Genomic DNA, 24,006 nt, shown 5'->3' on the forward strand with positions numbered 1-24,006 from the left:
TGCTATTAAGGTCCGCCGCCAGGGCCAAACCTTATTCTACTGCTAAGTCTACGATTAGTACTACTTGTTAACTCACCAGTTCACTGCTCGGCTGCTCTGCAAAAGTGAACTTGCACTGGCCGGTGCGCCGCTTTATATAGCCGGCTGACAGCTGTTCTCCCTTGATCGATAATCGATAACTCCCGTATGGTCGATAGGCAGAGCGTTGCCGGATCGACCGGATCTACTCGATTAGTGTCAGCTGTTCAGGGCTGGGTGCATCATGTTTTGGTTGGCGTTGCCACCTGGTGCCAGTGTGCCCGTACTTCTTGTCTTTCCCCGCGCCCGCCATAATTTGAATCTGATCGTTTCGTGTAGTTTGTTTTTATTCTTAATCTATGTCTTAGTCTATGTTTCTATGTACAAATGAGGAATGTGACTTCATGTCTAAATTGTGTATACTTCATGTGTTTCTCCTTACTCTATGTTTTTATGTACAAATTAGATAGGTGACTTCATGTCTTGTTGTTGTTTGTGTTTGTGTTGCGACGTGGGTCGTCGCAAGTCGCCCACAGTTGTTTGTTGAAAGAAAGTTGCTGAAAGTTTATGTTATTCCCACACACTTATTGTAATCCATCTCAGAATTATCATCATACTTATCTTACTTATCTTATCATCTTATCTTCCTTCTTTCGCCAAGCTTAGAGTTGGACGTGTTTTACATCGCTCTACATTTATTCAAAGTTTTCATAGTGAAATTCTATTTAGCAAAGCCCAAATTTTTGGCAAGTGGTCGGTGTTTCCGTGATCTTCATAATCAATAAACAACCGGACCTTTGTAACTAAAGTCTGTGACTTTATCGGCGTAAAACAATTTCGGTTTTACAATTGCCTTGCCTTTCTATTCTTGTGCATTGTGTTTACCGCTAATCGCTGCATCGCCTTGTGTTGTTGTTGGCGCTAGCTAAATCAAAAACACAAATGTCTTATTTTCCGGCGCTTGGTTAAAAGCTTTTATTTGTGCGCTCTTCGCTTTCTGTTTTGATCGGTCTGTTCGCCGCGAAACTTAAACATTTTTTTTTTTAAACAATTGGATAATTTCCTTTGATCGGCTCTTTCGTCGCGCAAATAAATTAAAACAATTTGTAATTTACTTGGATAAAGTATTTTTTAATCCAAAATGGCTACGTGTTGCTTCCATAAGTGCCCGAACGGCCAAAAAATTTCTTCGCGGCAGGTCACCGTTTACTGCTGGCTCTGCGAAAATATCGCTCACCCTGGATGTGCCGATCTGGGGCAAATTAGATCGCGTATCTCCGATCGCATTCGAGAAAATGCTGGATTGGACTGGACGTGCCCGACCTGCCTGCATATCAAATCCGATATGCGGGTCTTCATGATACAAACTCACCTGGAGTTTCAGTCGTTGGCGGCCGGCTTTAAGGAGTTGTCAACTCGTTTCCAGAAGCCAGAACACCACTTTAAGTCGCTAAAACTGCTAAGTGAACCCGCAAACAAAAACATGAGCAACCTGTCTGATAAGTTTTTATCTCTTCCAGACCCTGCAAGCCCCCTTATGCAGTTCAGCCCACGTGCCAAGCCCGTAGCAGTGGATAACGGCTCTGGTGAAGATGCTGCATCGATCCCAACTTCAGTGCTTGAAAATCTCGTCAGGCCGTTGGATCAGCAGCTTATCAACGTTGTCCAGGCGTCCACGTTGCATACTGCAGCCTCTGCTGAACTTGTTGCACCGGTCCTCATTCTCGGACGGGGCGAAGTCGCCATACTCCCGGTTCAGCAGCTTGTCTACACCGACCAGGCATCCACGTCGCGTGCTGCTGCCATCAACGACGCGTCGGTGGTGTCGAATGCCAACCCAGTGGTTCCCCCGGTGGTCACTATCTCGACGCCGGCCGTTACCAGAAGTGGCCCCCAACAGTCGACAATTTCTGGTGTTGCTCCGAAAAAGCAGATTTTTGTTTCCCGCCTCAATCCAGGAGCTTCTGAGGGCGACGTTAGACCGACTTGAGCAGCAAATTGAATGTTTCTGTTACTGATTTTAGTGTCTCCAAGTTCAATTTTAAGCAAAGACGTGATATATCTTCGTTTAAAATGGCACTCTCTGACCTACTATTTTTTAAGGCTCTTGATCCTTCTGTGTGGCGTGAGCATGCAATTGTTCATGAATTCGAACACAAACGTACTCCTTCAACTAGGCCTCCAAAAAAACTAATTGAGTTTTTTGTTCTTCACTATCAGAATGTTCGTAGTTTACTTGGCAAGCTCAGTAGGCTGCACGTCAATAGTGTCTCTTTCGATGCCAATGTTATTGTCTTTACAGAAACATGGTTCAACTCCTCTGTGTCTGACTCTGAGATTTTTTCAGGGAACTATACCATCTTTAGACGTGATCGTCCGAAACGGACAGGCGGTGGTGTTCTCATTGCAGTTAAATCCGTTCTGGTTTCTAATATCATTTCTAAAACTAAACCTGATCTAGAGTTTGTGGCGGTTCGTATCCAGGTTTACGATTATTCTATCTACGTTTCATGTTCGTATATGCCACCTAGGTCCGACACTGATATATATATATGCAGCATTTATCCTTAATTAAAGAAATTCATTCTTCCCTTGGTGTTAATGACCACCTTATCCTCACGGGTGATTTCAATCTGCCCTCCATTTCCTGGATGCCCTTACCTGATTCAAATGTTCTTGGTTCCACCTCACCCCACGATTTAATTCATGGTCTCATTGACCACTCATTGGGACAATTAAACTTCGTTAGGAACTGCAGTAATAACGTCTTAGACCTCATCTTTGTCTCTGAGTTTGCCAATGGCTACGTCACTACAATTGACCCTCTTTCTAGTCCTGAGGACGCTTATCATCCCACTTTGGAGCTAACCCTTAAAGCCTCCACTCCATTACTATTGTGTCCGGAAGCTGAGCCTGCAACGTTTTGTTGCTTTCGAAAAGCTAAGTTTACAGAAATTAAGCACCACTTATCCTTAACGGATTGGACTTTCTTGAACTCCACAGAGGATCCCTCAAACATCGTTAAGCGTTTCTATGAAATAATGTACGCAGTTTTCGACATGTATGTCCCTACATTTCCCTCACCAAAAGTTTCTCATAAGCCCACTTGGTTTTCTCGTCGGCTTTCTTATCTAAATAATCTGAAAGCCAGACTGTTTAAAAAGTATTGCAAATCTGGTCTCTACCATTCTGACCATTCGAGATATTTAACTGCTCGTACAAATTTCCTAGTACATAATTCTGAATGCTACAGAAACCACTTAAATCGGTGCAAAATTGAGTATCAGGCTAACCCGAAGCATTTTTACGCTTTCGTAAACTCGAAACGGAAATCTCAACATATTCCATTATGACTTCATTTCGATAATGCCTTCGTTTCCAATGAGCCTGATATCGCGAACCTGTTCGCATAACTCTTCCAGACTACATACTCACAAACTAATTTCGTTAATAACTCAGAGTATTCTTTTCCAGTCCCGCACTCCAATTGCATTTTTATGCCTGTTGTTCACGCCACAAAGGCGTGAAGTTCTGAGCGGCAGTGTAAGCGGCCAGCGCTTGCGCTCAAGCTTGTGCTCCTGCTCACTGTTTCCTCCGCTCTTCCCGTCTCCTTCGCTTTCGCTACTCTCCAGCAGCGAATTCACCACTCCGCGGTCCCTGCAGCCCTTTCCATGTACATCTAAGTTAGTTTTTAATATAGAAGTGAAGCCAATAAAACTGTTTGAAGTGAAGCTACCCCCCTCTCGCCTACTATTTTGGACACACTTGGGAAAACTTCCAGCCTTCGACAGCCCTTCCGACGACCACGGCATCACCCCAGAAGGACGACGATTTTTCTGGCCACTCCGCCCCCTCCATTTCATGGTCCTTCGAGCCGTCGAGCGAAAGCGAAATTTCCAGCGCCCCATTGCGGATATACCAAGATAAGTACGAAGTCCAAAGTCCATTCGTCCGTGGTCTCCATATTCTTTTCCAAGGCGTTATTTTTTTTCTTTGATCCGAAACAATTGAAAACTGACAGTGAAAAGTGAAAAATTATTTACATATAAATGTGCATAGAGTGATATGCGAACAGCCACAGTAAATTTCTTCCCATTTTTTTAAAGTGCAAAAGTACTTTGCCAATATCGGCCCCCTACATAGTCGTGCTGTGATCCGCTGGTATCCAAGTGCAAATACATACATATATTTATATATATTTTTTTATTGTACAAATTCAAGTTCCGTCACTCACTTCCAATACATCCGTCACTAACTGCAATTGCAATTCCAAAATAGTATTAATAAATATTATTTTTATAAAGAGCCTTTACACATACACACGTTGACATACACCCAAATATATATAAATATAAAATAAAATCCCAAATATAAAAACCACCTGAACCCAAAAAGTTTTTGAAATAAAAAAAAAAAATAAAATAAAACCACCAAACACTCTCACACGACAGTTTCTCACAGTGTTTTATTTTCAAAATATTCAATATTAAATATTAACTAAAGCAAAATAAAAAAAAAAAAAATTTACACCCAAAAACTTGCACGACAATTTCCTCAGTGTTTTTATTTAAAAATATTCAATATTAACTAAAGAAATTCCAAAGAACAAAAAAAATATATTAATAAAACACAAATAAATCCATACTCTGAAAAATAGAAATATATGTCGGAAATTTAGTTGCTAAGTGCGAATTTGGAATGCTTGTTGCCTTGGCGCGCAGGCGCGCAGGCGCAATGACAGTTGAGTCGGTAACAGGACAAGGACAGAAGACTGTCTGTTACTGAGTGAGGTCTGTTCGTCTGTCGCAACAATAGGAGAGAGTGAGAGAGACAGCTTGAGATTGTCTAGGATTGACGTCTGAGTGAAAAGTAAGAAAAGGTGAAAGGGCCACAGGAAAAGTGGCGTGATGACAGATACGATTAGACTGCGCAGGCGAACAGAACTGGCTAGCTCGACTACGGTGGGATTAAAGAACGGTTATCTCTGACATCAGAAGTGGGATTCACCACAGCCTCACGGGCATTCTGATTACGTGATTTTCGGTCGAAAGCTTGCGCAGCCGCGTGGTGCAGGACACCGGAGCCGTGATAGGCAGTCAAATGCACTGGTCGCGTGTTGAGCCGGACGGTTGCAAGTGTCATCATTGTCGGCCAGAAAATTTGGGGAAGAATGGAAGACAACAACAACAGCACACTGGCGGAACTGCGGCTGAAGTGCGGAGAGCTGGAGTGACGCGCTTTAGGCGTGATAACAGTGGTCACATTGCATCTCTGTGCACGAGATGAGTATCGGCGGCTGCGAGCGGCAGCGGCAGCTGCAAGGAGAAGCGAGTTGATTTGTGTGATTCAACAGTGACAGTATCGGGTGAGCCCTTTCCAATTAATCTTTGATTTGGGAGCTGAATTCGGTTGAGAGCAATTTGCAAAATTTGGCAAAAATACAGACTTCAGCTTCAGGATTCTATTTCATGTAATTATTGAAGATTGCCTACGAGTAGTAGCTGGTTATGATTCAAGCAAGCGCTTTGCTCTCTGAGGGGCCGAAGTAGTTAATAAAATACGAAATGTAAACTGGATTATGTGATTGACAATAGCAGCGAGCTAATTAATAGTTGAATGTTGCCTAAAGGAAATATTGAACAGTTTTGTGGATGGCTTCATGTGTCGAGTTCCAAAATTCAGCATGCTAATATACTGGTGCTTTAAAAATTCTAGTAGAGTCTAGTAGACATGAATAGTGCAGAGGTGTCCCTACACACATGGTGTGGACGTAAAGTTGTTGGTTAAAGATGGGAATAGAAATGTGTTTGATTGCAGTGTTGTTTGCCCATCTGCCTTCCCATTGGCGAGCCCTGTGCTACGATAGGTTGTGCTTAGACTATCGGGAGCAAAATTCGAACATGGTTTCGGACATTAACCTTTGCCGCTTATGTCAGACCCTGTGAAGGAAAATGTTTCTGTTGAAAAATAATAATTTGTGCTATCCTGGAGTGCCATTACGAGTTGTCGTCCGTTTGGTCTGCCGTGTCGTTTGGTTTGAAGAGTGCATCTTCTACCTTCATCATGCAATTGTTAAGGCGTTTGGAGTTTAGCATGATTGTTTGCGATAGTTTACATTGATGACGTGTTAATCATGGCAAACTCGAAAGAATAGGCTTTCCGAAGGCTGAAGGTTGTATTAAATGTGTTGACTGTACCAGGGTTGTCATTTAACGTTGCCAAATGTGGGTTTCTTGAACCTACTAAGCAGTATCTGAGCTATGAGGTGTGCGGTGAAGAGATCAGGCCCAATTCCTAGAAAATCCTTACGTTAACGGTTGGTCCTTTTAATCGGTGCAATTAAGTGACCGTCGTAAGACCATTTTTTGAATTGGCGCCTTATTTTCAAAAACGTGTGCCTCGATTTTCTCAGATCGTGAGACATATTCTTCGGCTTCAAGTATTTTTAAGTGAAATGACGATTTTCAGAAATGGGAACGAACGTTTTTATTATTATTACAAGTGAGCCTGTAATCGTTATTTGTTGGTTCGCAAGATCCGATAAAATTTTAAACAGATATAAGCTCTTGTGGATATGGTGCAATGCTAATACACCTAATTAATAGAGACCCTTATGGTGGTGGATATATTGGTAGAATACAACTTGAACTTTCATAGCGAACGGTCGTGTTTTTGTTTTGCGCTCCGAACTTTTGTGTTGTTTTGCATTTAAAACCACCGGGGTCCAGATTTTAACTTGTTAAAATACAATATATAACTTTGCCGTTTTGCTACGCGAGTGCATGTGCATGTATCTTTAAGTGTTTATTTAATATATACATACATCTAATTAATTCACTTTTAGTTTTTGCGTTTTTCTTATCCCCTCTTTGTGTTGTCCCGTTTATTTGCTCCTAGCGGCACTTAGGCGGCTCAAGCTTTCGTTTGTTTTCTCTGCTCACCCACGCTTACGCTCCCGCTCTCTTGTTTTTGTTCGGTACTGCTTATCAGCGCACAGTGGTTATAGGTTTGTGAAAATGGTCTCAAATTTTATTTGCGATATTAAAGGCTGCCAAAAAGAGGTTTTGGCAGATCAGCCCAGCCTTCACTGCTGGCTTTGCGATGCGGTCGTTCACGCTAAGTGTCTAAGCTTAACGGCCCGTATCGCTGACGCAATTTCTGCCAAAAATGGCTTGCGCTATTGTTGCCATGCCTGTCGTGAGGTGGAGAAGGATATGTTATCCTTCATGCGGCAAACCAAACGCGGATTTAGTGAACTTAGGGTCAATTTTCGTAAAACAAACGACCTGTTCACAGAGCTGGACGCTCAATTTAGCGGCATGAAGCTGTTAAGCGAGTCGCCAAAGCGAAAAAAATCTGCTGCTGGGCGGCTGCAATTGGGCGAACCCCAGCCACCAAAGATTTGGCACACTCCCTCGGCACAGCCCCCGTCACCGACACCAACTCCAATGGTGTTAAGATCGGGAACGGCTAAAGATTCGGCATTCGAAGGTGCCGGGGCAGAAATGGCAGCAGCTCCGCCAGTATTAATAGTTGAGTCCGCTGCGGGGTCTCAATCTCTGACTCCGCAGACTTCAAAAAAAAATCTCGGCTATCCCAAAGGGCAAAAATAGGGCTGAACCACTAGCAGAGGTCGGTAATGCTGCGTTACCAAAAACCCTCACCGCTATTCCACCATTAAAAACAATATTTGTTTCCCGGCTTGCCCCTGGTCTCGCATCGGAAGATGTACTAGCTCATATACGGAGCAAAACACAAGCCAAAAGTGTGAAAGTGGAAAAACAATATTTGTTTCCCGGCTTGCCCCTGATCTCGCATCGGAAGATGTACTAGCTCATATACGGAGCAAAACACAAGCCAAAAGTGTGAAAGTGGAAAAATTCAATTTCTCATACCCCAGAGATATCTCATCTTTCAAGATAAGTGTCTCCCTCGATCTTTTTGACACAATTTGTTCTGGTGACTTCTGGCCCGAGCACGCACGCTGTAGTCAAGGAGTACGAGGTAAAGATAAAGAAAAAACGGCCTTCACGGCCGGCACAAACCACAGTGACTGCGGGCGTCACGGCAGTGCCAAAAAACTAAATACCTCCCTCCTACTTTCCTATCAGAATACTAGAGGCCTACGCAGCAAGCTCTCTAAATTATATTCTGATAGCTTTTCGTTTGCATCCCAGGTGATTGTGTTTACCGAAACCTGGTTAAAGCCGGAGATTCTCAGCTCCGAAATTTTTCCGGGTAAGTACACAACTTATAGATTGGACCGTCATTCCCAGCGAGGTGGTGGAGTTTTAATTGCCGTTGACTCCACCCTTATTTCCGAACTGGTTCAAATTGACGATCTCACAGGTATTGCATTTATCTGTGTAAAACTATCATTTCCAGGTAGTTTTATCTATATAACTTGCTCTTACGTTCCTCCATCTGCTGAAGAGCCTATTTATTGGAAACACCTTTCGGCAATTCAGGCTGTTTCCAACATGCTTACAGATAGAGACCAACTAATAACTCTAGGAGACTTCAATATACCTGGAGCTCGTTGGTCATCAGATGGTGCGTCTAATGTCCTCCAAACTGCGGCACAGCATGACCTCATAGATGGTTTGCTTGACATTTCGTTGTCCCAAGTTTACCATGTCGTAAATTCTTTAAATCGCCTACTAGATCTGTGTTTCGTCTCTGATCCTGTAGGTGTAAACTTAACAAGAGTCGATCCATTGACGCTTCCCGAAGACCCTTACCATCCTACTTTCGAAGTGACCATCGATTTGGGGACTGTCGTAAAGACCAAACCGGATTTGAGTTGCTCAGCAACTAAAGTTCGCTGCTTCCGTAAAGCAAATTTTCAAAGGCTAGATACCTTGATTTCCCAATTTAATTGGTCTGAACTCTACAGATGTACTGACATGGCGTCCGCCGTGGATATTTTTTACAGTGCCATGAATTCGTTCTTTGCATTGTGTGTTCCTTTAGCCTATCCGTCGGTTTCTAGTAAACCACCTTGGTTCACCAAAGAGCTGACACGCCTAAAAAACGTTAAGTCTAGGCTTTATAATCGCTATAAACGCACCGGATCTCCTACTGTTCATTCAAGGTATCTTAGTGCTCGGTCGAATTTCACCGTGCTTAACGCGCAATGTTATAAAAGTTATTTAACTCGCTGTAGGGCTCAGTTCACGCAGGACCCGAAACAGTTTTATAACTTTGTTAACACTAAGCGAAAACCCAATTTACATCCTTCAGTGCTTTCGTTCAAGAACGCTACAGCAAACTCTGATCAGACCATCGCCGATTTCTTTGCCGAGTTTTTCAAAACTACGTATTGTTGCTCGAATAGCTTAGATCAGACTTACTCTTTTGATTTGCCCAAGTCGAACCTAATTTTCAGTCCTTTTTTTACCGAAAGCTCCCTTAGTTCGGATCTTCATCGTGTAAAACCAGTTTACTCACCGGGTCCCGATGGAATACCAGGCTGCGTGCTCAGGTATTGTGCCGGAGCTCTGTGCAATCCCCTTCTGAAATTGTTTACCTTATCTTTAGAAACCTCAGAATTTCCCCTTATTTGGAAGGAATCATTTATCATTCCTCTCCACAAAAAAGGTAGCAAATCGGACGCCAGCAACTATAGAGGAATCTCTAAGTTGTCGGCAATTCCAAAACTTTTCGAGAATGTAATTACTCCCCACTTTCAGCATTTATGCAGATCCGTAATTTCACCATGTCAGCATGGTTTTATGAGGCGAAGATCGACCACTACAAATCTCCTGGAACTCACCTCTTTCGTTATTAGAGGTTTCCAACGTAACTTTCAAACCGACGTGATTTACACAGACTTCAGTAAAGCTTTTGACTCGGTTAATCACTCTCTTCTTGTAAGGAAGCTTGACTTAATCGGGTTTCCTGTCGATCTTCTTAAATGGATTTTGAGCTATTTGAGTAACAGAACTCAAAAGGTTCTGTTTAAAAATGCTCTATCCAAATTCCTCAGAGTCACTTCTGGCGTCCCACAGGGTAGCCACCTCGGTCCGCTGCTATTTACATTGTTTATCAATGACCTCCCGCTGGTTCTAACGAATTCTAGAGTACTTATGTACGCTGATGACGTTAAGCTATGCGTGCAGTATAAGGACAGCTCTTGCCAGTCATACCTGCAATCGGATCTTAATAACTTTCAAGCATGGTGTCGTGCTAATTTATTACATCTCAATAACTCTAAATGCAAGCTGATGACATTTTCACGTGTCACTCCCCAGTTTGCCACTTATACGCTAAATGATTGCGCTCTTGAAAGAATATCTCTTGTTGATGATTTAGGCGTTCGCTTAGACCCTAAACTTGCGTTCTCTGAACATATTTCGTGCATGGTTAATAAAGCCAAAGGCATGCTCGGTTTTATTAAGAGGTGGTCGAAGGAATTCGATTCCCCTTATATAACGAAGACCCTTTTTACTTCGTTAGTTCGCCCTATATTGGAGTATGGTTCATGCGTCTGGAGTCCTCAATTCGGAATCCATATTAACCGTATTGAATCTGTACAAAAAAACTTTTTACTTTTCGCCCTCCGTGGCCTACCTTGGGATGCTGATGAGAGACCACCGTCGTATTCAAGTAGACTCCTATTAATTAACTTACCCTCCCTAGCTAACCGTAGAACGATGCTTGGTGTCGTATTCCTCCATAACCTAATAAACGGTGATGTTGAGAGCCCCTTTCTCTTAGGGCAGCTCAATTTCCACGTTCCCCGACTAACATCTAGAACCCTTATTCCTTTAGTAGTAAATCACTGTAGGCGGGAGTTTGAAGTGCATGAACCCTTTAGGGTTTTATGTACGGATTACAACCGCCTCCCTGACATTATAATTCGTAGCGATAGCCCTTCTGTACTAAAAACTTTAATACTTGTAGAGTTAGCTCGTAGTGTATCACCGTAGTCTAATGTTGCATGCGTTCTTATTTATTTATCGTAGTTATTATTTAGTTACATTATATTATATTTTTTTTATATTTACTTTGCATGTGTTTTTATTTATTTATTTATCGTAGTTATTATTTAGTTACATTATTTTATATTTTTTATATTTATTTTGCATGCGTTTTTACTTAATAATTACTATTTTTATTATATTATATATTTTTGTTCCCCTTATTAATTTTTGTTCTCTTGTAACGTTTCCTCGTTCTTATCTTCCTTAATTCACCGCGTCTATCTAGTTCGCGATTCGTGCCGTACGTCACGTCAACCCTCGGTCGGTTGGGCGGGAGGTGGAAGCGGGACCCCGCGCGAAAAAAAAAAAAAAAAAAATGTGTCTTGTGGAGTCCAGTAGCCTTTATATGAATTGGAAATATTGGTTGGCGTGCAATTATTCGGACATTTTTAGCATTGTTTGCTCAGATGAGAGTTTGTAGTCTATACTTATTGCAGATGTAATCATTTAAAAAAAATTAACTGAAGTGCATCATTGATGGACATACTTGAAATCGTATGATTTTAAAATAGAGTAGAGGAAGAGAAAGCGCAAGGCAAATGTGGAATTCTTTTTGTGAATTTACGTGACTGATTTAACTCCGATAAATAAAAATAAAGGGACAGAAAAACGTCTGAACTTAGAATGAAAATCTCAAATGACTGACTGATCGACGTCAGGATTCAGGATTTATTGATATAGTTTATAAACAACAGAAGATAATTGAAATTAAATTGAGTTACGAAGAGGGGTTTTGAAGAATACAGAGAGGGGTGAAGCTGTCGGGGGCCGTGGCAGTGCGGTTCCAGAGGATTCCCAGTAAAATAAAATAGAGTTCGCTATGATGATGAGAAGGACAAACGATCCGTCTTCTTTGAAGTTTATTTTCAGAGTACCAAAGAAAACGTACAATTAACATGGCGACAGGTACATTTGTTCCCAGAGATGCTCCCCTGGCGACATTGCCCCTTGTTCAGCTTGAACATTCTCCCCCCCCCCCGCGCAAGAGGAATGCTTGCGATCTACGAGAGGGAGCATCGTCCGGAAAGGATCCATCCCAGCGTCGTATTTTGTGCCATCGGCAAGCCGTCCTGACCCGGGAGGATACCCGGCAGCATCAGGTCAGCGTAAACGTCCGCTCCCAGCACAACCGACACCAGAGATGGGTGAAACCACCGGTCATCCGTCAATGTGATATTTTGAAACATGTCCTGCACCTTCGGGTCCAGCGATTGCCCCGGCGTTCGTGTCTGCATCTGCTCGTCCACCAGCATCAGAAGCTGCTTGCTCATCTTGGAGGCCTTGGAGCGCATCTCGGTGGTGCACACCCGTTGGTCGCCAATGCCCGTGATGGCCAGATTAAGGGCCTTAACCAGAGAGATGTGGATGCGACTCACAGGACAGTACAGATCTACCAAGGCTCGGACATCAAAACGCTTTTGGTCGGATCCGATTAGCACGGACGCGGTCGGGAGGATGCTAACACTCGTGCGCGCCAGGATAGGCGTGCACGACCGGCTGCGGGATGGAGACATATCCATTGGCGTGGCGGGCCGTCGAGATCCGGATACAGGCGCCTACTGGCGCTGCTGTGACTGCCGCTGAGGCCGAGAATCCGAGGGTGGGGTGCGCCTTTGTCGGGGTCGCGAAGAGCGAGGCTGCCCAGTGTGGATGTGTAGCAGCGTGTGATGAGCCTCATTGCATATATGACACCTCGCTGTACTGCGGCACGACCGACCGGAATGCTCGTGTGCCAGACAGTTCGCGCAGTACTTGTTAATTAGTACCGCGCGGAGCCGCTTCACCGATGGCAGTTGAAGAAACCGTTGGCAAACCCTCAGAGCGTGGACTCCCCTGCAGACTCGGCATCTGTATACATTGCTCCCTGATGAGCGACGAGGATTTTGGTGGGTCGTTGGAGCCATTGTATACACGGATCTAAGTTAAAAAGAGAGATGGATAAATATGAAAATGAAGTGTTATGGATGAGGATGAACAAGACACGTGGACGGAACGACGACGTTGGATGACACAACTTAGGACTAGTACATGTCAATTGGAAGGACTAATCTATTGAGGAGTCACTATGGTCAATGGGGCCGTCCATTGGGAGGCGAATAATTTTCGCAGCTGGTCGTCGGATGACGCCCCGTGTTGTAGCTGTCGAAGGTGGGAAAAAAAACGCTCCAGGCGGGGTATGGATATGGACCTGACTTGAGCAACTCTGGCTTTGGATGTCAGCCGATGGGTACAACAGCCGTCAGTCGTTTCGACTCGGACGAAAATGGCAGCCCCATACGCATCCTGTGACAAATGGCAAACCGCCAGGTACTGCAATTTGGCTGCAGGATGGAAACGCACCCATCTCGGACTACGAACTTCCCTCAGAATTGGATACCCTTTTACGAACTCTTGCCACTGGGTTACGAGGTCGGTGGGGAGTGGTTGATCCCAGCCTGGGTCGAAAAGCTTGGCTATCTGAGATAAGACCTCTCGTTTGGTGTAGGCAGTTATCGCCGACTGCTGAGTGTGACCCCCTGCGAGCACATCGTCGATGTACGTAGAGTTCGAGATGATGTCGCTGGCTAAAGGATATTGGCCTCGGATGTCCTGAGCCAACTGCTGTAACACTCTGATGGCCAGGAAGGGCGCACAGTTTACGCCGAAGGTGACTGTCCGAATTTGCCGGTACATCTTGGTGATGTCCGCCCTAAACACATAGTTTAAAAAAACCCATTTTAGAATCTGACTAGTCAGATCGGAGTGTAGTACAGGCCCCGCATGAAGGATATCATTGAGGCTGTTCCCGTTTGATGAGGGATTGGAAGCATTGAACACGCCGCGAACCTTCGTCGTGGTGCTATCTGGTTTAAAGACAGCGTGATGCAAACTGCTGGAGTCGTTTGGAGAGACTTGGTGCATATGACCTAAATCTGAATACTTTTGAATGACTGAGTCGCACTGCTCCTTCACTGGAAGGATTTTACTCAATCGCATTTCATTTCGGAGGTACTGAGCTAGTGCGATGGGTCTGGAATGTCCCAGCTTAATATTGTCCGGCTCTTTAAAGGGCAACGAAACAAAATATCTTCCATCCTCACTTCTTTTGGTGGATCGGATAAAGTTCTCCTCGCAAACCGAGGTGGATTCCTTTACCAACTTCACTGGAACATCCTCCACCTCCCCAAATTTTGTGAGGATGCTGTCTGGTTTGAACTCGGTCACTGCTAATCGGGCTGAAAAAGAACAGATTCTGCTTATGGGACTCGTTGCAATAGGACCGCAAAGAGTCCACCCGAATATGGTCTCTTGACCAAGGAATGTTCCACAAATATTGGAATGGGAGCCTCTGAGAATGATTGATGGCAGGATATCGGCACCAATAAGCACGTCAATCGGCGAGCTCCGGTAGAAATCTGGATCTGCTAGTTGCAGAGGTGGAAGATCCTTTAATGAATCCTCTGGTATAGTGTAGGATGGGAGATTCCCGGCTAACTGTGGTAGCACATACGCACAGGTTTCAATTTGGATATGGGGCTTGACGGGAGAACCTATGTTGAATTGACAACGCTTACGAGGCTGAGCGGCAACGGAAAGGTTGACCCCCGAAACTGGAGCCTGGATGGACTCATACGGTAACTTTATTAGGTTGAACAACCGTTCTGAGATGAAGGTTGCCTCGGAACCTGAGTCAATGAGTGCCCGTGCGGAGTATTTTATGCCCAAATGGCAAACATCTATCAATGCCGTACTCAGTAGGACCCCTTGCGTGTTAACGGCAAGAAACGTTTGCACATTCGCTTGACTCGTCGATGGAGTGGACTGTATATGTTGCTGGATTGCTGTGGATGGATGGGACTGTTGGTCAGGCATAACCACTGAATGGACTGGCGGAGGGCTGCTTCGATGCAGGAGAGTATTATGACGACCATTGCAGGTGTAGCAATTATGCGTGCTGTTGCAGTCCTGGAGCAGGTGCGTTCTTGCGAAACAGTTTAAGCACAGCTTCTGCTGTTTTACATGTTTCTCTCGATCTGCGACTGACATGCGTAGGAATAGAGGGCATCCTCGGACTGGATGGTTCTCCTGTGCGCAGAGTTTACAGGATTGCGGGTTTACCGTAACTTTGTTCTCAAAGGTCTGGATTGACCGCGAGCTATTGTCAGCCCTCAGTGCCCTGGATTGAACGCTCGCGTTCGGCTTGAACTCTTCAATCGCCTCAAGCGTTCGATGACGATCCTTTAAGAAGGCCTGGAATTCAGCCCAGAGTGGAATCTCAGACTTACTTAGAAGGGACTGCTCCCAAAGAGACAAGGTTAGTTTTGGCAACTATCATCATATCATATGATATCATCCTTCCTTCAAAGTGAACGGACGTGTTTTTTTCTTGCGCTCCCGATTTGTGTAGAATTTGTCTATAAACCTCCGGGGTTTACTAACATTTAATATTTGGTGTTTCAAATAATTCCCGTTCACTTCGCGTGTGCATGCTACTTGTTTATTTTGTGCTATTTAATTCAATTTAAATTGCATTTTAGTTTGGGCTGCTGCGGTTGCTTTGCATTTTGCTCTTTTTGCTCTTTTTGCATTCCCTTTTGTGCCTTTAGCGTTTGTTGTTGTTTGCGTTGCCGCGACAGCTATAAACGGTTCTACTCAGCGCTTATCTCTCGCTCTCCTGCTCGTTGCCCCCCCGCTCATCAAGTGCCGCTGCATTTAATCCCTTGCGCCCTCTCTTAAATAGCGAAGTACAGTGGTAAGTCGTTACAATGTCAAAGTTTTCTGAGGACCCAAAACAGTTTTATAATTTTGTTAAATCCAAGCGTAAATCCATTACTCGTCCGTCCTCGCTCTCTTTTGGTAATTCAACAGCAGAAAATGATCAGGCTATAGCCGATCTTTTTGCTCAGTTTTTTGAAACCACTTACTCCAACTCAATAGACCCAAATCAGGCTTATCCTTACATCATTCCCAAATCGAACCAAATCTTCAGTCCTACCATTAACGAAAGCTCTCTTCTTAGGGATCTTCATCGTGTTAAGCCAGTTTTTTTACCAGGTCCCGACGGAATACCAGGCTGTGTGCTTAGGAATTGTGCCGAAGCCCTGTGCAATCCACTTCTCAAATTGTTTACCTTATCCTTAGAAACCTCCCACTTTCCCCTTATTTGGAAGGAATCATTCGTTATTCCTCTCCACAAAAAAGGTAGCAAATTGGATGCCAACAATTACAGAGGTATCTCTAAGTTGTCGGCCATCCCTAAACTGTTCGAAAATGTTATTACTCCTCATCTGCAGCATCTGTGTAGGTCAATTATTTCTCCATGTCAACATGGTCTTATTCGGCGAAGATCAATTACAACGAATCTGTTGGAGCTTACTTCCTTTATTATAAAGGGATACCGAAATAACTTTCAGACAGACGTAATCTATACTGATTTCAGTAAAGCATTTGACTCTGTTAACCATTCCCTTCTTGTTCGGAAACTCGATTTAATGGGATTCCCGACTGATCTTCTTAATTGGATCTCAGGTTATCTAAATGGCAGGACGCAGAAGGTCCTTTTCGAAAATAAACTATCTAATGTTCTTAGGGTTACATCTGGCGTCCCGCAAGGGAGTCATTTGGGTCCCCTACTGTTTACATTATTTATCAACGATCTGCCCGAAGTTTTGACCAACTCCAGAGTACTTATGTATGCTGATGACGTCAAGCTTTGTGTGCAATATAATGATGCTACTTGCCAATCAGACTTACAGACAGATCTTAACAATTTTCAAACATGGTGCTGCGTGAACCTATTAAACTTAAACGGCTCTAAGTGCAAGCTAATGACATTCTCCCGTGTCACTCCTAAGCCTGCAACTTATACGCTAAACGGCTGCTCTTTGGAAAAAATTAATATAGTTGATGATTTAGGTGTCCGGCTGGATCCTAAACTCGACTTTATCGATCATATTTCGTGCATGGTGAATAAAGCCAGGGGCGTGCTTGGTTTCATTAAACGGTGGTCTAAGGAATTCAATGACCCCTATGTCACAAAAACGTTATATACTTCACTTGTTCGTCCTATCTTAGAATATGGATCCTGCGTTTGGAGCCCTCAGTATGGCGTCCATAGTAAACGCATAGAATCGGTTCAAAAGAACTTCTTACTTTTCGCTTTACGCGGTTTAAACTGGGATGCAAACCAGAGGTTACCGTCTTATTCTAGTAGACTCTTACTAATTAACTTACCCCCCTTATCTGATCGTAGAACCATGCTAGGTATTACATTCATATACAACTTAATCCGTGGTGACGTGGGAAGTACTGACTTGCTCGGTCAGCTAAATTTTCACGTACCAATAAGAAACACTAGATCCTTTTTACCATTAGTTTTGCCCCACTGTAGAACATCCTTTGAACTGCATGAACCCTTTAGAGTCCTCTGTGCAAATTATAACGATTTGTACACAATAATATCTAACGTTGATAGCCTCCCAAAACTAAAAACTTCAATCTTAACTGACTTACGCATGCAAGCAACCAATCCGGCAGTACGCCAGTAGTAGTCCCCCCGCATCCTTTTTTTTTAAGTCCTTCGCGTTTTACTAATTACTAACAAAACAAGCACGTGCTTGGTGTCGCAAGTTCCACTTGATATGTACTGTACATAGTGCATCAACGTCTTGCAATAATTAAAAAAAAATAATAATTAAAAAACTTGGAAGAGCACAGGAAAACAAGCAGGCAATCCCAATTCGTGGTCTCGACCCTTGCTAATTGCAGGGCCGTTAAACAACCTTGGATTGTGCTCTCTAAATGCTTCAAGGATTTTCCGCATTCCTGGGCAACAGAAGGCAAATTGAACAAAATCTTCAATTGGCTGTTGACCAGTAGCCTCCTATTCTCGAACCGATTCTGCAAATTTCTCCACGCTGACTCAAAACCATCATTGGTCAACGGAGATAAGGCCACAATGGATTTGGCCTCGCCACTAGTCTTTGCATTGAAATTGAACAGTTTTTCGACTTCTGAAAGCCGAGGATTGCGTATATAGATGGCTGAAAAAAGGTCCCGAAATGTGGGCCATTGAACATAGTCACCATTGTAAACTTCGCACTCGACTGGAGGTAGGCGACATCCGCCCTGAGACGGCGTCCGATTGGAGGACTGAAAAGACTGTGGCGCGCGTGAATCTTCAATGATCTCATTGAGGTTTGCTGCGCACCGCTCGTAAACGGTATAACAGTAGCCATACTTGGATTGCATGACTGTTATTGAGTACTTGCAGTTTACACTGGCCAGTACTTCGGAGCACGTCTCGTACTCCCTTTCCACCTTGTCCCTGAGGGCCCTGATCTGCTCGAGTCGAACCCTACTCGTGTGGATGGACGGACCTTGGTCAGTCGGGGTGTTGTATCTGGCTTCGAACTGACCCATCCTATCGGTTATGGTCATGAATTTCACCAAGGCCTTGTCTCCCTCAGCTTGAGCCCTTCTTTCAGTTGCTCTAGTGACCTGGGAAGACACGACTGATTTCGCGGCCTTTGTGGATGGTGCAGGCGGTGGAACTTCGAGCGACGTGCTCGTAGATTTACGTGGAGTGGTGGTTGCTAATGGGCTTTTGCTTCGACAGGGATTTTCGCTTTCGGAAGGCACAGAGGATTCACTCGTTGCCCTGCCTCTGGAAGACGCCTCCGCTGTAGAAACGGTCAGAAGGGGTTTTGGTTCCTCACTGTCGCCGTTTTCCATGTTAAACTCTTGTTGGGGCCGCCGGATAAGCGCAGGAAAACAGAGTTAATCGAAAAAAATTATATTTATCGATTTGGAATAGGTGCAGGGACGCTGGATAAGCGTAAATAAACAAATAATACTCGAAAAGGATGTTATCGATTTTAAATCAATACAGGGACGCTGGATAAAGCGTTCACAATTTATGGTTATCGATTTGAGGGATACGGGGACGCTGGATAAGTGCAGGAAAACAGAGTTAATCGAAAAAATTATATTTATCGATTTGGAATAAGTGCAGGGACGCTGGATAAGCGTAAATAAATTGTGGTTATCGATTTGAGGGATACGGGGACGCTGGATGGCGCGTTGACACGGATGTACTCGATTTGAAAGATATGGGGGCGCTGGATAACGCGTAGAAGAAATTAATCGAAAAAAATGCTATCGATTCTCAATTAATACGGGGACGCTGGATGACGCGTTTGGCACGGATGAACTCGGTTCAAACGATATGGGGGCGCTGGATAACGCGCTGGCACGGATGTACTCGGTTTAAAAGATGTGGGGGCACTGGATAACGCGTAGAACAAATTAATCGAAAAAATGCTATCGATTGCCAATTAATACGGGAACGCTGGATGACGCGTTGACAAGGATGTACTCGATTCAACTTAATATGGGGGCGCTGGATAACGCGAAAAACAAAATTAATCGAAAAAGAATGCTATCGCTTTCAAAGGAATTACAAAATAAAAACAATAGTCGAAAAAGGTTTTTATCGATTTGGGTACGAAGAGGGGAAAAATAATTGTGTAGAATTAATTATTCGAAATTCGTACACAATTGAAACCCAAAAAAAAACCCAAGAAAATATAAAAAAAAAGCACCCAAGTGTGAACGGCTCGTTAACAGACTAAACCGCGTATGGTAATAGTGTCGCAACCTTGGCGGCCAGTACCTACATACATATGTATTTACACAGAATAAACAAATCAAAACTATTACAAAAAAAACGCTAATTTGTTTTGAATTCTGTTTGTTTCACTTTGTTTGTGTTCGGGTGCAGCGACGCTGTTAGCTGCTGATGCTCAATTGCCGGTCCAGCAATTTGTATGTGTTCGGCTCGAGGGGGGAAAACTTCCTTCAGTTTCCAGATAGGCACAAAAATCACTTCCCGCGCCGCAGTCAGTGAAAAGAACACCGGAGTAGAAATATCGAAATCGCGCAAGAGAAAAAAATCACCACCAAACGCAAAGAGAAATAGTAGTAGGCCGGGGGGGCGTGGTTATTTTCAGAATATACAAAATCGTATGATCCGCTTTATTCGAGTTCTAATTAGGAATTAATCTAATGTACAAGCTGGAGTGGGAGATCAAACTAGCTAGGAGAGCGGGAGCGGCCGCTCAGCGATGCGACGATCGGCCAGAGCCGAAGCATCCGCTAGAAGAGCGGGAGCGAGAGAGCGAGCTGAGGAGCTTTGAAGAAGCGGGAGCGCTTCGGAGTCGCGGGGGGCGGGAACATAAGCTCCTGACCTGAACATTCTCCCCCCCTTGCGAGGATACGCAGCAAAATATCAGAAGTCCTTCGCTCGAGAAAGTGTTGGAGTCGCTGAGCGGTCGTCGGCATGTAGAAGTGTGTGATGATCCTGTCCACACGACTGGCATCGGTCGTTACTACGGCAAGATCCTCCAGAATGGTGGTGGGCCAAGCAGTTGACGCAGTATTTCCTGTCGATGACTGCCTGGAGCCGTTTCTTCGCATCAAGCCGAAGAAAACGGTGGCACTTCCGAAGAGGATGGTTCCCTTGACAGACTCGGCATTGGTAGGATGAAATACCTCGGGAACGTCTGCTTTTGTTGTCGTTGTATGGAACCCAGTAGTTGAAGGAGTCGGCCGCATTGGTCACTCGTGTAGAGAACGACGAAATCCGTTGGATAGGTGGAGATATTTGTCGGGTGTCATCGCGAGGAATCGGAACACTAGAAGATGAGTCGCTTGGATGCAACAAAGTGTGATGCCGACCGTGACAAGTAAGACAATTGTGGGCGCTTGTGCAATTACGGAGTGGATGACCGCTTGCAAAGCAATTTAAGCACAACTGCTTTTTCTGGATATAAGATGATCGATCGACTATCGTCATCTGAAGGAAGCGTGGACACAAACGCACTGGATGGTTCTCTGCAGAACACAAATCGCATCTTTTGGACGTATGTAGAATCCTCGTACTAAAGGATTGTAGTACTCGTGGCGATGGGTTGGAACTTATCGGTTTAGATGAACGAAAACGTGTCACAGTAGGCTGGAGAGAATCTATGGCTTCCAGAGTTCTATAGCGCTCTGTTAGGAATGAATCAAGTTCCGGCCACGTAGGAATTTCGGTTTTTTGTTCGATGGATTGCTCCCATAATGAAAGCGTCAGCTTTGGAAGTTTTGTGGAGCACAAATAAACAAGGAGGCAATCCCAATTCTCAGTAGAAAGGCCGGAAATTCTCAGCGATGTTAGACAATTTTGGATTGTATTTTGCAGCTCCTTCAAGGCTGCCGACGATTCGCGTTCAATGGACGCCATGTTAAATAATTTCTTAAGTTGATTGTTTACTAACGCGCGTTTATTTTCGAAACGATCGTGAAGCGCTGACCACGCGGATTGGAAGCCATCATTGGTCAGTGGAGATTTAGAAACAATGGCGTGAGCTTCGCCGCTAGTTTTTGCGTTTAAGTGGAAAAGCTTTTCCACTGGAGTCAACCTGGAATTGTTTACATAAATGGCCGTAAACAGGTCACGAAAGGTGGGCCAGCGCAGATAATCTCCGTCAAAGATCTCGGTATCGCATGGCGGAAGACTGCAACCCCTGGAGAATGTCTCTGTCGGCGGAGCTGTTCTTGGCGGTGAAGTGGGGACGGACATACGGGCGATGTCTTCATTTAGCTTCGAAGCACATCTTTCGAACACCGCATAGCAGTGCTCATATTTGTTTTGCAGTAACGGAAGATTTCCGCTACCTTCGCGAAGAGCTGTTTTGGAAGCGGTTTCATACTCCCGTTCAACCTTTTCCCATAAGGCTTGTGTCTGATCCAGACGGATCTTTAATGTAAACAAGTTAGGCTCGGAAGAGGATGCCGTAAATATCTGGCTTTCAAATTTGCTAAGACGGTCACTAGTTTCTATGAACTCAAGCAAAATAACGTCTAAAGTGGTCTTGGCTTTGGATCTCAAATTACTTGCCGGTCCCGCGCCCGTGTTTCTCGGACTCGGTTCCCGCCTCGAACTTCCATCTATTGGAGGCGCTAACTGCGCTGCCTCCTTCTTCTGACTCGCGTCTTGCGGAATTGGTTCTTGTCCTTCCGACATTTTTTTGGATTGGATTGGCAAGAATATGCCGTAGAATTCAAATGTTAGACTTAGTTGTGGTCAATACCGTCAACTAAAATCGCCGAAATAGAAATGTGAGACGGTAAAAACAGAGCGAATATGGATGGCAGGAATATGCCGTAGAACTGGGATGGTAGATGGTAGATGGTGGAATTAACCAATAAAATTCAAATCGTAGAATTATTTGTAATGGAGCCAATATTAATTGGAGCAAATGCGACGAGAATGGAAATTTATTCGTAATGGAGCCAATATTAATTGGAGCAAATGCGACGAGAATCGAAATTTATTCGTATTTATAAATAATTGCGGAATGGAACTGCCGAGTTGTTTATTATTTTCGTATTTAATAATAACTCAATAAATGCAAAGAAAATATATGGAGTACCCTTGATATTTATCGCGTGCAAAACTTTAAAAATTATTAAATGCGCAATTAATTCGTTAATTATTAACAAAAAATTATTAATTGTATGGAAAAAGTAATTCGATCGGAATGGTGGGATCGGAACACCTGGCACTTTTTTTCTCAATTCAATGTTCGTTGTAAAGAATGTAAAGCTCTTGGTTATGTATGTATGTATGTATATAGCGCACCAATAAAATTCAGAAAAAAGACGGACACTGGCTTATAAAATTTTGTTTTAATATTTTATTCTTTATTTATTATGGTTTATTTTCTTGGTTCTCTTTATTTTTTTTAATGTTGTATGTAAATGTATGTGGAATGTAGAAAAATATAATATGGAATCATATATATTTGACCTGGAGAAAATATAATATGGAATAATATAATAATATATGTGTATATATTAGCAGCGGACTGTATTCTTTATTATTTGTAATTTTTTATTATCGGAATCTTAATAATTTTTTCTTTTTATATTGTGAAAAATAAAATCAATGTCTTTATGTAGACAGATGTATGGACATATGTATGTATGAATTTTAATTTTCTGTCGGAACCGTTTTGTACATTGATGTACGGATATATGCCAATATGTAGAGGAAAGCGGACGAAAAAGAATATGGCGACGATCAAAACGGAGACGGATTGAAAATTGCAAAATGTAGGAAATGGAAAAACGAAATGGAAAATTCCTCAACTGCCGTTGTCAGGAAAACTCGCTCTTGGAGTCGACACGGAAATTAATCTTGCAGCAGAGTGACCGAAATTAATTGTTCGGACTACTGCTGAAGACCGGCAGTGAGGGGGCGACGGAATAATTCGTACTTATCTTGGAAAATATAAAACGCCGAGAACTGCTGGTGTGGAAGGAAAAAAATCCGGAATCCAAAAATCCAAAAATCCAATAAAATCCGGAAATCCAAAAATCCACAAATCCGGCTCTGGAGGACCAAAGTGTTCGGCTCGAGGGGGGAAAACTTCCTTCAGTTTCCAGATAGGCACAAAAATCACTTCCCGCGCCGCAGTCAGTGAAAAGAACACCGGAGTAGAAATATCGAAATCGCGCAAGAGAAAAAAATCACCACCAAACGCAAAGAGAAATAGTAGTAGGCCGGGGGGGCGTGGTTATTTTCAGAATATACAAAATCGTATGATCCGCTTTATTCGAGTTCTAATTAGGAATTAATCTAATGTACAAGCTGGAGTGGGAGATCAAACTAGCTAGGAGAGCGGGAGCGGCCGCTCAGCGATGCGACGATCGGCCAGAGCCGAAGCATCCGCTAGAAGAGCGGGAGCGAGAGAGCGAGCTGAGGAGCTTTGAAGAAGCGGGAGCGCTTCGGAGTCGCGGGGGGCGGGAACATAAGCTCCTGACCTGAACAGTATGGATATGTGCATATGTATGCACGTATGATCGGCCAGTTGGAGGAGGGGGTTAACTTTATTTATCTTTTTTTTGTTGTGCAGTGGATGGAAAATACATATGTACATATATTTATTGTGGATAGGATGTGTTTTTCTCCCCTTTA

General features: G+C 43.7%; 1 protein-coding gene and 1 long non-coding RNA gene across 3 annotated transcripts in view; one reads left to right on the forward strand and one right to left on the reverse strand.

Annotated features, from left to right (window-relative positions):
• Positions 1–24,006, reverse strand: part of kl-3 (dynein heavy chain 8, axonemal kl-3) — a 654,155-nt gene that overhangs the window by 498,549 nt on the left and 131,600 nt on the right. The window lies entirely within an intron of this gene.
• On the forward strand, positions 22,964–23,417 carry LOC138929134 (uncharacterized). The gene is made up of 2 exons (XR_011445575.1): positions 22,964–23,006; positions 23,078–23,417. It is a non-coding gene; the product is annotated as an uncharacterized lncRNA (long non-coding RNA).

Source organism: Drosophila kikkawai, chromosome X, assembly GCF_030179895.1.
Source record: "Drosophila kikkawai strain 14028-0561.14 chromosome X, DkikHiC1v2, whole genome shotgun sequence".
NCBI classification, from domain to species: Eukaryota; Metazoa; Arthropoda; class Insecta; order Diptera; family Drosophilidae; genus Drosophila; species Drosophila kikkawai.